This window comes from Littorina saxatilis, linkage group LG11, assembly GCF_037325665.1.
Source record: "Littorina saxatilis isolate snail1 linkage group LG11, US_GU_Lsax_2.0, whole genome shotgun sequence".
In the NCBI taxonomy this organism is placed as follows: Eukaryota; Metazoa; Mollusca; class Gastropoda; order Littorinimorpha; family Littorinidae; genus Littorina; species Littorina saxatilis.
The window spans coordinates 22126138-22141317 of NC_090255.1; the positions used below are offsets into that span (position 1 = coordinate 22126138).

The 15180-nt window shown below is 41.0% G+C and overlaps 1 protein-coding gene across 2 annotated transcripts in view; it reads right to left on the minus strand.

The window, feature by feature from the left end:
* Window positions 1–15180, minus strand: part of LOC138980018 (cytochrome P450 2F5-like) — a 426282-nt gene that overhangs the window by 38226 nt on the left and 372876 nt on the right. The window lies entirely within an intron of this gene.

Here is a 15180-nt window from a genome sequence, read left to right on the forward strand (position 1 = left end):
TACATCGTTTTGTGTAACTGGGTATAGGTATTTGGTTGTATTTGAGCGGGATTTTTTTTATGCATCGACTTGTGTACATTGGTATGCATTTGGCAATATTTCAGTTGACGCCAGGCGATCAGGGTATCTTGTCATTTATTTATGTATAACTAATAACCGTCTTAGTTTAGCATTGGGAAAAATGTGTCGTTCGAACAAACTGTCCATATAAGTACAGTAACCATGAACATAGTCAACATGTGACAGAAACATACGGGAAGTGCCTCCACATTTTCAAGTAAGCAGCACTTTGCTCGGACGAAAAGTAACAAGTCGCGTAAGGCGAAAATACAATATTTAGTCAAGTAGCTGTCGAACTCACAGAATGAAACTGAACGCAATGCCATTTTTCAGCAAGACCGTATACTCGTAGCATCGTCAGGCCACCGCTCATGGCAAAGGCAGTGAAATTGACAAGAAGAGCGGGGTAGTAGTTGCGCTAAGAAGGATAGCACGCTTTTCTGTACCTCTCTTTGTTTTAACTTTCTGAGCGTGTTTTTAATCCAAACATATCATATCTATATGTTTTTGGAATCAGGAACCGACAAGGAATAAGATGAAAGTATTTTTAAATTGATTTGGACAATTTAATTTTGATAATAATTTTTATATATTTAATTTTCAGAGCTTGTTTTTAATCCGAATATAACATATTTATATGTTTTTGGAATCAGCAAATGATGGAGAATAAGATAAACGTAAATTTGGATCGTTTTATAAATTTTTATTTTTTTTTACAATTTTCAGATTTTTAATGACCAAAGTCATTAATTAATTTTTAAGCCACCAAGCTGAAATGCAATACCGAACCCCGGGCTTCGTCGAAGATTACTTGACCAAAATTTCAACCAATTTGGTTGAAAAATGAGGGCGTGACAGTGCCGCCTCAACTTTCACGAAAAGCCGGATATGACGTCATCAAAGACATTTATCAAAAAAATGAAAAAAACATTCGGGGATTTCATACCCAGGAACTCTCATGTCAAATTTCATAAAGATCGGTCCAGTAGTTTAGTCTGAATCGCTCTACACACACACACACACGCACGCACACACACACGCACATACACCACGACCCTCGTTTCGATTCCCCCTCGATGTTAAAATATTTAGTCAAAACTTGACTAAATATAAAAAGAAAGAGGGAAAGCCAGCGTCAAGACGCACCATTCTAATTCAATTAGCTGCCACGGCCCAGTTTCGGTAGGCCACTGCGGATTGTTCAGGTATCATCTGTCCGAGTCTCTGATAACGCAGGGGGCAAGTGGAGGTCTCTCCAGGAGAAAAAACAAATTAAACATGAACGAGCCCCCCGAAAAACAAACACAATACATATAATTATAATGCAGCATATAGACATGTAGAAAAAATTCATAGTCCAATATAATTTTTAGCAAAACCTTGAATTGCATTGGTCAGCAAATTACCAAGGGTGTGTTAGGGGTCGGACGGCGGGGGTTTCTGTTTTTTTCTCCAAAGCAAATGCGCAAGTGGGTCATTTGGACGGTTATGACGTCACAACATTACCGGAAAAGTTACAATTCTTGTAAAAAACCCAAATATGGTCATGTAACATGTCATTTTGTAGGGTTTTGTGAGATATTTCACATGGAACAAACCGATTTGCAATAATAATAGATGCGTTCACAGTATTTGCTCACGCAAGTCCCGAATGCCGTGAACAGATAATAAAGTTAAGCTGTGTAACTCTAATGACCAACTCGGCACACGAACTTTAAGCATATTCTTAGTAGCACATCATCTTGCGGACTTTATCATTAAAAAGAAAAGAACATGAAAAACAAAAACATCTAACATTGTCATACAATATGCATAATGTAACACAGCAAAAAGACAGCAAGCTGCTTGCGCGAATAACAAAAAGTACCATATATACAAAACAATAAGCGTGTAGGCTTACTCACCGTACCCCTCAATGTCCGGGCCGGTACTGTCGAAGGCTGGCGAATAATGATAATGAACAAGGAGGGCGTCGTAGGTGGAGTGGGGGTTAGGGAATGACCCAATGGAAATCAATAGTCTATAGAGTTTTGGGGAAATCTTAAATGACCTAATCTCAGTGTCTCAGGGACATTTACATCAGTTAAGTCTGCCAATGGTAGCGCTTCTGAAAAGTGCTAGTTTCTCTGTCCAGAACTCAAACGCATATATATATATAATACAGTGTCAGTTTATACTTCCTCAAGCTCAAGGCCTTCAATTTCCTGCAGAGAAGCTGAGTTGGCACAGCCAATCCCCTTGCATTCCCCACAAGCGATTGGTCAAAAGTGAGCACGGGTGTCACATCATAACGTGCTGGCCAAGGATGACACGCATTGCAGAGTGGAAAAGATGCAGCTCAGGTTTGTGGGATCCATGTCGATCATCGGAAGGAAAGTCACAGTGCTCTTGCCGGGATAGAGGCCATTTGAGACAGACTGCATCATTCCAGACCATCCAGGTCTGGGGGAGCGCAGAGGCCATGACAGCTTCCACAGCAGGTCCAGTTTCCAAGTGGCATCCTCCTCCGGCGTGTCTCGCAGTTCGCTGTATTTAAATGACAAATCAGATGACACAGCTTTGTAGTATTGCACTGGAATATGACCTGCCTTTATGGTACTTACAGCAGTCACATCCGGGTTTCGCGGAACTGGTTTGAAAGATCTGGCTCCCGGAGTTGCTGCTGCAATAATTCCCATTCCATGAAAAGTTCCCCTACCATCCAAGGTTCTGATGTTATGACCCACATTATCTGCTATAAATTGAATGCAGCTATTTGGTGTCATGCCAGCTAGATTTGTGCTTGATTCACGGCAACACACTGCTCAAAGATCTTGACCTCAGAAAGGCAGTACCCTAGCTTGTTCAAGTGATCAACTAAATACCTTGAACCAAACAGATGGTGAAGCTGGACAGCAAGCCCTATCTGAAGAGGTGCCATCACAATCCTTGGACATGTTGCTTGCACCAAAGCTTGTCCCAGCGATGCAATTTTCAGCTGTGGTTCCTTCTTCCTGTGCATAAGTGTCTGGAGAAAGAGCTTGACAGACTCGGGCAGATACTCAAGATTGTGTTCAAGGTTTCCGATTTCATCTCTTGTGGGATACTTGTCTTTGTTTGATTTCATCTCCCGGATGTCAGACATGATCAGTTTTGCAGCAGCTTCAACAATTTGCAGCTTCTCAGTCGTTGCATCCTCATCTTTTGGAGTTCTTGAAAATGAGTATAAAATGTCCGCTGCAGTAACACGGAAAGTTATGATGTTGGACTTGTTGTTGGTGCTGGTAATGATGATGGTTTTACCGAAATGCTGATCCAGCTTCCTTTTCATGTGTTTTTCAGAAAAAGGGTTCATCACAATATTGTCCCATCTTTTTGCAAAGGTCGCCTACAGTCACCTGTTCAGTTTCATTGTCCTCAAGATAGGAAATCACTCGGAGAAAGGCTTCTGTTCGAGTTGGATCTTCTGGTCGTCCTTTCGTCGTTTCTTTCGCCAGGGTATCGGGATGAGTGTTAAATGAAATTGGCACATTTTTCTTTGTTCTGAAATTTACATTACATTGATCATGATACACTGCATCAGCTGCATGCAGATATGGTGCAAATTCAAGGCGACCTCGAACGATCTCTGCCCACTTGTCTCATACACCTCGTTCTTGGCATGCTTGAAGAAGTTTAAGCTGAAAACTAAACGAACGACGGTACAAAATACACATCTGGACATACTTTTTTTTCGTCATTTTCAAGAGCAGGCTGGCCACAAAACAAGCAGTCATGCGCAAAGTCAAATTTTTGCTGCTTCGAACGTACAGTAGCCACATTCGCTGATTCCTCTGTTGTGCGTTTTCTATCATCACGGTTTATCGAGTTGGTGTTGCAGAACTCTTGCCTACACTCCTTATGTTGTCTCTGGCCTAATTGGAACGTGAGTAAAACATTACGTAACTGACTGGCTTTTTAAAGGCCTTTTTCCCCCTTCAGTCAGGTGCACAGCTTGTTGTCCGTTCTGGATTGGGTTATTACAGATGACGCATGTTGGCTCAGGTTCATCTGAAAAATGCGGAAATTTACTATTAAAGCGGGACCATCTACTCGTACTCCCCTTCTAAACAAAAGCATCTAGATCTGTGCTGAGAACAACAACGATGACAACGATAAACAAGTCGCGTAAGGCGAAATTACTACATTTAGTCAAGCTGTGGAACTCACAGAATGAAACTGAACGCACTGCATTTTTTCACAATGACCGTAGTCCGCCGCTTGTGCAAAACGCAGTGAAACTGACGAGCCTGTTCAGCGCGGTAGTGGTTTCGCTGTGCTGCATAGCACGCTTTTCTGTACCTCTCTTTTTTTTTAACTTTCTGAGCATGTTTTTAATCCAAACATATATCTATATGTTTTTGGAATCAGGAACCGACAAGGAATAAGATCAAATTGTTTTTAAATCGATTTCGGAAATTTGATTTTGATCATAACTTTTATATTTTTAATTTTGAGAGCTTGATTTTAATCCCAATATAACATATTTGTATGTTTTTGGAATCAGAAAATAATGAAGAATAAGATGAACGTAAATTTGGATCGTTTTATATTAAAAAAAAATGTAATTACAATTTTCTGATTTTTAATGACCAAAGTCATTAATTATTTTTTAAGCCACCAAACGGAAATGCAATACCGAAGTCCGGCCTTCGTCGAAGATTGCTTGGCCAAAATGTCAATCAATTTGATTGAAAAATGAGGGTGTGACAGTGCCGCCTCAACTTTTACAAAAAGCCGGATATGACGTCATCAAAGACATTTATCGACAAAATGAAAAACATGTCCGGGGATATCATACCCAGGAACTCTCATGTCAAATTTCATAAAGATCGGTCCAGTAGTTTACTCTGAATCGCTCTACACACACACACGCACACACACACACACAGACACACATACACCACGACCCTCGTCTCGATTCCCCCTCTATGTTAAAACACAGGTGCACATATACTGAACACACAGACACACACACAGACACACACCAACTAACACTCACGCGCGCGCACGCGTCACACACTAAGTTCGACATGAGTCACAAATGGAATGATTCTCTGAATAGGTTGCCGGTGGATTTGACTCCGTTAGCCAACCATACATTTTGACTCGTTTTTCACAGAAATTGAGTGAAATTACTCATAAAATGACACATAGCTTGCCTGCAACGTACTTTTATAACTCGCTAGACAGAACACAACTCATATCAATGCAATTTTATATCGTAAAGAGACTGTAACACAGGATTTTCACTCACCGAGATCTGCAGCGTCCGCACGTGCACTGGGTGCCGCCATTGTGTGTTATCAGCTCGCGCAGATAAAATGTGTGGCTGGCAGCAAAGCGTAACGTACGGCAGGCGGAATATGCCAAAAGTCAGCAAACTTTCAAAAACAATAAACTTTAAATCGATTTTTTTCTACCTCGCGTACCTTCCTTTTTTCTCCTTTTTATATTTAGTCAAGTTTTGACTAAATATTTTAACATCGAGGGGGAATCGAAACGAGGGTCGTGGTGTATGTGCGTGTGTGCGTGTGTGTGTGTGTGTGTGCGTGCGTGTGTGTGTGTGTGTAGAGCGATTCAGACTAAACTACTGGACCGATCTTTATGAAATTTGACATGAGAGTTCCTGGGTATGAAATCCCCGAACGTTTTTTTCATTTTTTTGATAAATGTCTTTGATGACGTCATATCCGGCTTTTCGTGAAAGTTGAGGCGGCACTGTCACGCCCTCATTTTTCAACCAAATTGGTTGAAATTTTGGTCAAGTACTCTTCGACGAAGCCCGGGATTCGGTATTGCATTTCAGCTTGGTGGCTTCAAAATTAATTAATGACTTTGGTCATTAAAAATCTGAAAATTGTAAAAAAAAATAAAAATTTATAAAACGATCCAAATTTACGTTTATCTTATTCTCCATCATTTGCTGATTCCAAAAACATATAAATATGTTATATTCGGATTAAAAACAAGCTCTGAAAATTAAATATATAAAAATTATTATAAAATTTTTTTTTTCGAAATCAATTTAAAAACACTTTCGTCTTATTCCTTGTCGGTTCCTGATTCCAAAAATATATAGATATGATATGTTTGGATTAAAAACACGCTCAGAAAGTTAAAACGAAGAGAGGTACAGAAAAGCGTGCTATCCTTCTCAGCGCAACGAATACCCCGCTCTTCTTGTCAATTCCACGTGCACTGCCTTTGCCACGGGCGGTGGAGTGACGATGCTACGAGTATACGGTCTTGCTGCGTTCAGTTTCATTCTGTGAGTTCGACAGCTACTTGACTAAATATTGTATTTTCGCCTTACGCGACTTGTTACATATTGTGTTTGTGCCGTTCATCCGTACATAATGCAATTGGATTTGTGACTTTTGCTTTTTTGTCCAACTAGAAACAGTACTTTCTGTGCCTACCTGCCTCCCTCCACTCTCTCACATTCCCTTCTCACGCTTCCCAGCCACACAACTGTAGGCCACACATGGTTTCTACGATTGGGCAACACCTAGGGGGGCACTTTAATTGTTTCCTTTCCGAAACAAAAAAACATAACATTCTTTACATTCCGTACATGACCTCCCACAATATTGTAAAGTGGTTTCTCCCAACCAAGGAAAAGAAAACAAGTCGCGTAAGGCGAAAATACAATATTTAGTCAAGTAGCTGTCGAACTCACAGAATGAAACTGAACGCAATGCCATTTTTCAGCAAGACCGTATACTCGTAGCATCGTCAGTCCACCGCTCATGGCAAAGGCAGTGAAATTGACAAGAAGAGCGGGGTAGTAGTTGCGCTAAGAAGGATAGCACGCTTTTCTGTACCTCTCTTTGTTTTAACTTTCTGAGCGTGTTTTTAATCCAAACATATCATATCTATATGTTTTTGGAATCAGGAACCGACAAGGAATAAGATGAAAGTGTTTTTAAATTGATTTCGACAATTTAATTTTGATAATAATATTTATATATTTAATTTTCAGAGCTTGTTTTTAATCCAAATATAACATATTTATATGTTTTTGGAATCAGCAAATGATGGAGAATAAGATAAACGTAAATTTGGATCGTTTTATACATTTTTATTTTTTTTTACAATTTTCAGATTTTTAATGACCAAAGTCATTAATTAATTTTTAAGCCACCAAGCTGAAATGCAATACCGAAGTCCGGGCTTTGTCGAAGATTACTTGACCAAAATTTCAATCAATTTGGTTGAAAAATGAGGGCGTGACAGTGCCGCCTCAACTTTCACGAAAAGCCGGATATGACGTCATCAAAGACATTTATCAAAAAAATGAAAAAAACATTCGGGGATTTCATACCCAGGAACTCTCATGTCAAATTTCATAAAGATCGGTCCAGTAGTTTAGTCTGAATCGCTCTACACACACACACACACACACAGACACACGCACATACACCACGACCCTCGTTTCGATTCCCCCTCGATGTTAAAATATTTAGTCAAAACTTGACTAAATATAAAAAGAGGGTGCCCTTTCTCCCAATCATTGAAACCTTGTGTTCATTTGTGTAGTGGTAAGTTCTTTGAAAATAACAGTCTGTATCTCTCTATAACATTTAGAGGTATTTGGTCTAGGTATTTAAGATAACAAGAGCTGGCCCAATCACCCATTATTTTAATTATCTCGCCCGGGATTCCACAAGACAGATCCCAAGTAGCCCCTCCCCTCCTGAAACTATGACTGCTAAAGTTCCCTGGAGCGGCAACAGTGAGGGCGCGCAGTCGCTTAATGAAAACTGATCCTTTCATGGGAAAAGCCTGAGCCTTTGGAGGCCGACCGCCCAGCCTTTGAAACATGTTAAGAACAGCTGAAGTTGGGCACAAAGGGTGGTCTACCAGTCTTGACAAACGAATAGTTAAAGTTTTCTCTCGTCTTTGTATGGTCTTACTCCAGCAAACTGTACATTTTACCACACTAACATCTGACACATCAAAACTATCCATTGTCAGCTGAGTCAAAAGTGCCATTATCCTGAAACGAATTCGATTTTCTTAGAAATCCAAAGAATAATACAAGACATGCAGCCCAAAACACTGAGTCATTATCAGAAGACAAGTCAATTCCCCGCCGAATCAAAAGCAAAATTTGTGGTGTAATAGGTGTTTTCCTCTCTGGTGCACAACCTTTACATTTTTCGATCCCTTTCAGCGTGGTTTTAACAAGCCAAGAGTCCTTATAATGTATGTTGCTCTCCACACTCTAAGTGCAAAATTCTCACAATGTTCACGTATTGTTTCACCGACGTCGGTTTCAACCGCCGAGCCAAGTACGCAGTGTATTTTCCTAAGCAGGCTGTTTACATAAGGGTTAGTTGAACGTCCCTTATTTATGGGGCGGGGATATAGCTCAGTTGGTAGCGCGCTGGATTTGTATTCAGTTGGCCGCTGTCAGCGTGAGTTCGATCCCAGGTTCGGCGGAAATTTATTTCAGAGTCAACTTTGTGTGCAGACTCTCTTCGGTGTCCGAACCCTCCCCCCGTGTACACTACATTGGGTGTGCACGTTAAAGATCCCACGATTGACAAAAGGGTCTTTCCTGGCAAAATTGCTTAGGCACAGTTAATAATTGTCTACCTATACCCGTGTGACTTGGAATAATAGGCCGTGAAAGGTAAATATGCGCCGAAATGGCTGCAATCTACTGGCCGTATAAAATTTCATCTCACACGGCATCACTGCAGAGCGCCTAGAACTGTACCCACTGAATATGCGCGATATAAGCCTCATTGATTGATTGATTGATTATGATACCTTTGGTTACAGTGCTATCAGTGTGAAACACCACACTAAGTCCTCGCCATAAAGGCGCCCAACGCTGAGCTGCTTGAACAATAGCTATAACTTCTTTAAAGTTAATATGTAAATCGCATGCTGCAGGTATATTATGCATAAATGAACTGTATAGCCAGTCGCCTTGTTAAAAGGCTCTTACAGCCACATTGCATGCATCAACATGCACATGTTGTTTTGGCTGCTGGCTGTAGTACACCGTTCCGTTAAAATCATGGAGGAAAGACAACCACCACTGTAGATCTTGATGGAAGTCTCTAGTTAATCGCGTTTTGTGTTTCTGCTGCTGTAAAGGTTTGATTGCGTCCAAGATGCGACGGAGAAACAATCTCCCTCCCCGAATCACAAATGATGCCCAGTTGAGAGAGCCTGCCAGACTCTGTAGCTGCTGCTTGCTTGCGCGCTGCTTGTCACAGTGCTGAAACTGCCGTAGCTTGTGCTGTAGCTGTCGCCGCTTGTCGTCCCCCAAGGACAGGGTGCAGTCCCTGGTGTCGATGTCCACACCCAGGAACGTTATGCGCTGGGTAGGCCCCACCACTTTGTGCCAGCTAATGTTAAACCCTAATTCCCTAAGCAATCGTATTAGAGTAAGGAGCATGCTTTGACACTCCTCTTTTGTTTCCGCTGTTAGAAAGAAATCATCAATATATGCTACAAGCCCTTTCATTCCTTTCCTAGCCATACATCTTCGCACAGCTTGTGAGAGCCTATGGAAACAAGAGGGTCCTACATTACTACCAAAAGGTAATCTGCTGTCGAACAAGTAGGTGGGGTGTTTATCTGCACCAAAAGTCCACTTCAACCCTGTCACGCTATAGTTCTCTGGATGGATGGACACAGACCTGTATGCTGCCTTGAGGTCTACTTTTGCACACCAGAATCCTGTCTTTGCCATCTGACATGCGTCTGATAGTGTTTGAAACTTGACTGATTCTGGCACTGAATAATCGTTCATTGCTAGGCCTAAGGGGCGACTGCCGTCATGAATGATTCTCACATCACCGTCTTCTTTCGGTATTGCAGCTAAGGCGCTAACTATTGTGGGTTTCTTTGAAGCTAAAATGTAATGTCCTTTGCTGATTTGGTCTCTAAGTTCTTTTTCTACTGCATCTTTTGCTGTCATTGCCGATTTATGATTCTTTTGTTCCACTGGGGATACACTACAGCCCTTTTTAACAATACGAAACCCATGTTTTAATCCATCGAGTAAAAAGGACCGGTCCGAATCATTCTGAAGTTCAGATTCCCATTTATCATACTTAGCACTAATGGAGTTTCTGGCTTTAACAAAATTACAGTTGTCATGTTCCTGTGGCACATAGGGACTGAAGTGGGTGGGGCCTACCTTGCTGCCGGTGGTAATTTGCTGGGCGGGTCCCTATGCTGAAGACTATGGAAAGCCGTTTGGCTCATAACTATTACAGCTGTAATTTAAAATAAATACACCTGTATTTAATGATAAATACAGCTGTATTTATTTCTTAAACGTATACAATAAGTATCATTATTAATTACAGGTGTATTTTTTTTATTAATTACAGGTGTATTTTTTTATTAAATACAGGTGTATTTATTATAAATTACAGGTGTATTTATTTGTAAATACAGGTGTAATTATTATTAAATACAGGTGTATTTATTTTAAATTACAGCTGTAATAGTTATGAGCCAAACGGCTTTCCATAGTGATGCCACTGTCCCCCAAGACATGGACTGATGACAACTAGGATCTTTTCTGTACACACTTGGTCTTGTGCTTGTGTGGCTAACAGCGGAAGAGAAATAACACAGTCCCTGACTATATATATATATATAGCAGCTCCAGCACGTACCCTGGTAGATCGGAAAAATCCCCACTCGCATACCACCCAGAGTGATATATTCCCTCATTTGATATGCCCTTTCCGATAAAATTGAGGAGATTATTTGGACCATCATTTTTATTGCTGTATATCATCTGTTTTGTCCATTACTGTCGTCCATCTGTCGGACCCGGATAGCCATATCGCTTGAAGGGACATAAAAAAACCAATAACCAATCGTCCCGCATTCGTGTTCCTGCATACGCGGGGGTGTCAATCATTTCTCTCAGAATAAAACTATCATCAGCAAACAGAGGTAAAATATTAACTGATAAGATCACCCATTCTTTCAAATTCTGCCATTTGTGAAAGAGCTAACCTAACTATCAAAGCTAATAGATTATCCTTTCATCATTATTACTTCTTCTTTGTGTATCTTGCTTGTCCACTTTAATGATTGATTGATCAAGGTTTTCAGTGTGTGGTAGTTTTTTCCATGATGAAAGAAATATGTGTTCCACAAGTAATTATTGCTGTTTTATTTTTTATTTTTTTAAATTTTATTCCTGTCTCACAGTTATCACTTTACTTTCTTGCCTCGGAAACACACACACACACACACACACACACACATGCAATCACAAGGACCATAGGAGGCCAAACCATATTCAGAGGAATGAATGATAAATTTATTCAGACATCTCAAATCAATTGAGCAGAAAAAGTTAAACAGGGCCGGACTACCGGGGGGGTTATGGGGTTGCGCAACCCCCCCCCCCCCCCCCCCCTAGCCTAAACATGTACCTTACTTATTTAAATTTTTTTTATTATTGCTTATTTTATGCCGTTTCATGCAAGGAGCGACCATCATTTTCCTATCTCAGAATATGACCTACCCATCAGCTTCAGGGGGCTTTGCCCCCTGACCCCCACAACGAGGGGGGGGGGGGGGGGGGGTTCTAGGGTTTCCGGAGCCCCCCCCCCCAGCCAAAAAATAAAAATATTGAATGAGGTTTGCATTTCTTTATTTTACATTGAGTTTCAATTTTTGGGGTATTAATCAGTGACAAAATCTGCTGCCTGAAACTGGTAATGATCATCCTCAGAATGCACCAGATTGCACCATTTTGCATCCTTTTTTTCAAAATTTTCCGGGGGGCATGCCCCCGGACCCCCCTAGCAAGCTAGGCGCTTCGCGCCGTCGGCTCGGCGCTTCGCGCCTTCACACCCATATCTTCACAATATACTTTTGAAAAAAACCACCCATAAAATGAACTGATCCGCCCCTGCTGCCAGGCGGGACATCCCCCTGGGCCACCACTGGCAACCCCCCCCCCCCCCCCCCCTCCTCTTCGCCTAGTCCGGCCCTGTTAAAGGCACAGTAAGCCTCCCGTAAACCATCACAGAGCTCCCCGAGCGTCTAAATACAGTACAAGCATACTTCCATTTGAACGCTCACCGAACGGGAACATCCTGGCTGCTTTCTGTCGAGCGTGAGACATTTTCCAAGAATTTATTTTCGTAGACTTGTTCCGTTAACAACAACGGCGCCTCGTTTTTGCGCTAGACCTAACTTTTAAAATCTAAATAATAAATTGACAGCTTGTTACACAAACATTCTTTAATCATAAAAGAATTCGTTTTTCATCAAGACAAGATCAGAACAATTCGAAGTTGTGAAAGTTTAAAAAAAGAAAAGCCCGGAACTTCAGGGTCACGCAAGGGTCGTAGCAGACGACGGCCGGTTTATCAGTGCAAATCGCCGTTCCTCTCAACAGTCAAAAGCCATCGCTAGAGTTCTTGTGAACCACAGCCGTTGTTTCGTGCATAAAAAAACGTGCTATTGTAGATAAGCTCACGTCGAGTCGCATTCAAATGACTAACTATGACGACTGCATTGTAAAAAGGGAAAACGGGATCACACGGGTTCACGATGGCTCAGGGGTAAGATACACCACGCAAAAATAAATTCTTTGAAAATTGTTCGCTCTTTACGGAGGGCACCTAGGATGTTCTCAATTGGTGAGTGTTTAAATGAAAGGGTGTTTGTACTGTGTGTAAAAGCCTGACCGTATCTGTGATGGTTTACGGGAGGCTTACTCTGCCTTTAACATTTTTAGCCTGTTTTTCAGCTGCATGCAAACGTTTAAATATCTATCACAAAATAATTAAAACTTCTAAATAATTCCCAAGGAAATGGAATGGCAATATACAGAGAGTTGTCACTGCCATAGGGATAAATGGAAATCAAAAGTACAGTAGTACCTGCCATATCCGGTCACCCATTAGTCATTGCAAAGGTGACCGCAAATATCAGGTGGCCGTTCATTACAGGCCCCCTCCTCCTCCAAAAAAACCCAAAAAACACGATCAAGTTTTCATGAAGAAAAGAAAGCGATCATCCACGAGCCGCCGATTCATTGTCTCTGTTAGTTTTGCTTTCGTTTATACATCTTAATTATTTGCGTGTTTAACTCGATCGTCCTGGCTAAGCTATTGTTTCGTATGTTTCTATGTGTGTTGTTTGGATTATTATATTATGTATTTGAGTGTCAGATAAACAAGTGTTTCAAACTCACATCAGCTGTGATCGATCCGGAAGTGACTGCCGTAAATGTACATGTATGCGCATGTCTGTATTTACAGTTTGCGCATGCGTAAGTATTCATGTCGTCTGCTCGTGCTGTGCCGTCTGTGCACACAACACACACACACACACCGTCACACACACACACACACACACACACACAAGCTCGCCCGCGAAAGTGACAAGTGGCCGTTAAGTGGCCGCTCCTGTCGAGTAAGAGGGGCACCTTAGGGAAAAAATCAGTGACCGTTGACCGCGTCAGACAGGTTAACGGCCATTAAGAGTCAATTATAGAAGGAAAACTCATTAGTCATGGGAAAGCTGGCCGCTCCGGGCAGGTTCACGCCCACGAAAGGGCCGGAAATGGAAGGGACTACTGTAAACAAAAAATCTGATTTATCACATGATGTAACAACTTGAGAGTTGTTGTTTATTGTGTGAAAGATAACAATCCTAAAAAACCCGGTTAAAAAAAACAAAACATTAAACAAAAATTAGGATTGTGAACTGACGACAAAACATCTACAACATTATTTGTGTTTTCAAAGGTTTTGAGATAAGAAAAACAAGAGGCGAAGCCTTCAAGGCTCACGTAAGAAATCGACAAACAGTAACACAAACTCAATCACTCCGTCACACATACACACACACACACAGTAAGCATAGGTGACACTTTTTAAGAAAGCGAGACACTAGATCTAGATCTGTCTGTCTGCAGCAGCATGTAGCCTACTTACAGGGACACGACTGCCAACTAGTCTCGGCCCGCTCAAAATAACAATGACCGAGACTTTCAGTAATTCCTTCGCGTGACGTCTAACCCTCTTACGTCATAATGTGGCGTCTTAAAATGTTAAAGTTTCTATCACACACACACGCATGCACACACACACGCACGCACGCACAGACAGACAAAAGTTAGCATCGCATAGGCTACACTTACGTGAGCCAAAAAGACAAAAAAGATAGAAAAATCTTAATACATGTACCATAAACCATTTTCGCATTCCAAATGATTGGCATAAAAAAAACTTGGTTATTATAGAAATACATGTATAATGGTAACAATATATTTCTTCAAATGTATGGTATTCTCTCTCTCTCTCTCTCTCTCTCTCTCTTTCTCACGCATGCAGAGGCACACACACACACCCAGAAACACACAGGTCATCTGCATGAATTGCAAACTTTAACAAAAATACAAAAGGCACCCTCTAAATATACACATGAATATTTTCATAAAAAATTCAAAAATTTCCCACATCGCCCAATCAATCAGAATCAACCAATCAATCATGCACACACAAATTGAAACAAACATCAACAGCAGAAACTGAAAGACTTCTCTGTGCGGATATCACTGTTTGGAGAATAGATAATTAACCAAATAAACATAATTATGGTACATGTGATACCACTCAAGTTTCAATGAAACGTTATAAGACTGCCCTCCTTCCAAACATCTGTTATATTCTACCAGCGAGATTCAGGTACATTTTTACCTTCAGATAAACATTCGTTTCATCGATAACCTGTAAATCTTCCTTTCTCTCGGCCAGTCGAAAACTCTTTTTCTTTCAAACACCATTGTAATCTGAAAAAGCTACAAGTCAACACTACATTTCTACCACAGTGGAACACCCCCTATTTAGTCCTCAAACAATCTCCGAAAATCTGGTCTTGAAAAGGAGGGAGACTTAAAATGGAGGGGGGGGGGGGGGGGGGGGGGGGGTGTTCCACTGTACTGTTAAGTTATCACTACATTTCTATCATAGTCAAATGTACCCTGCACCTCTTCTTCATATTTTCATAAGCAAAAGTTCTGAAATACTTCTAAGAAATTCAGCAAAATATGGAGATTGAGATTTACACAAGAGAAATATAAATCATAAT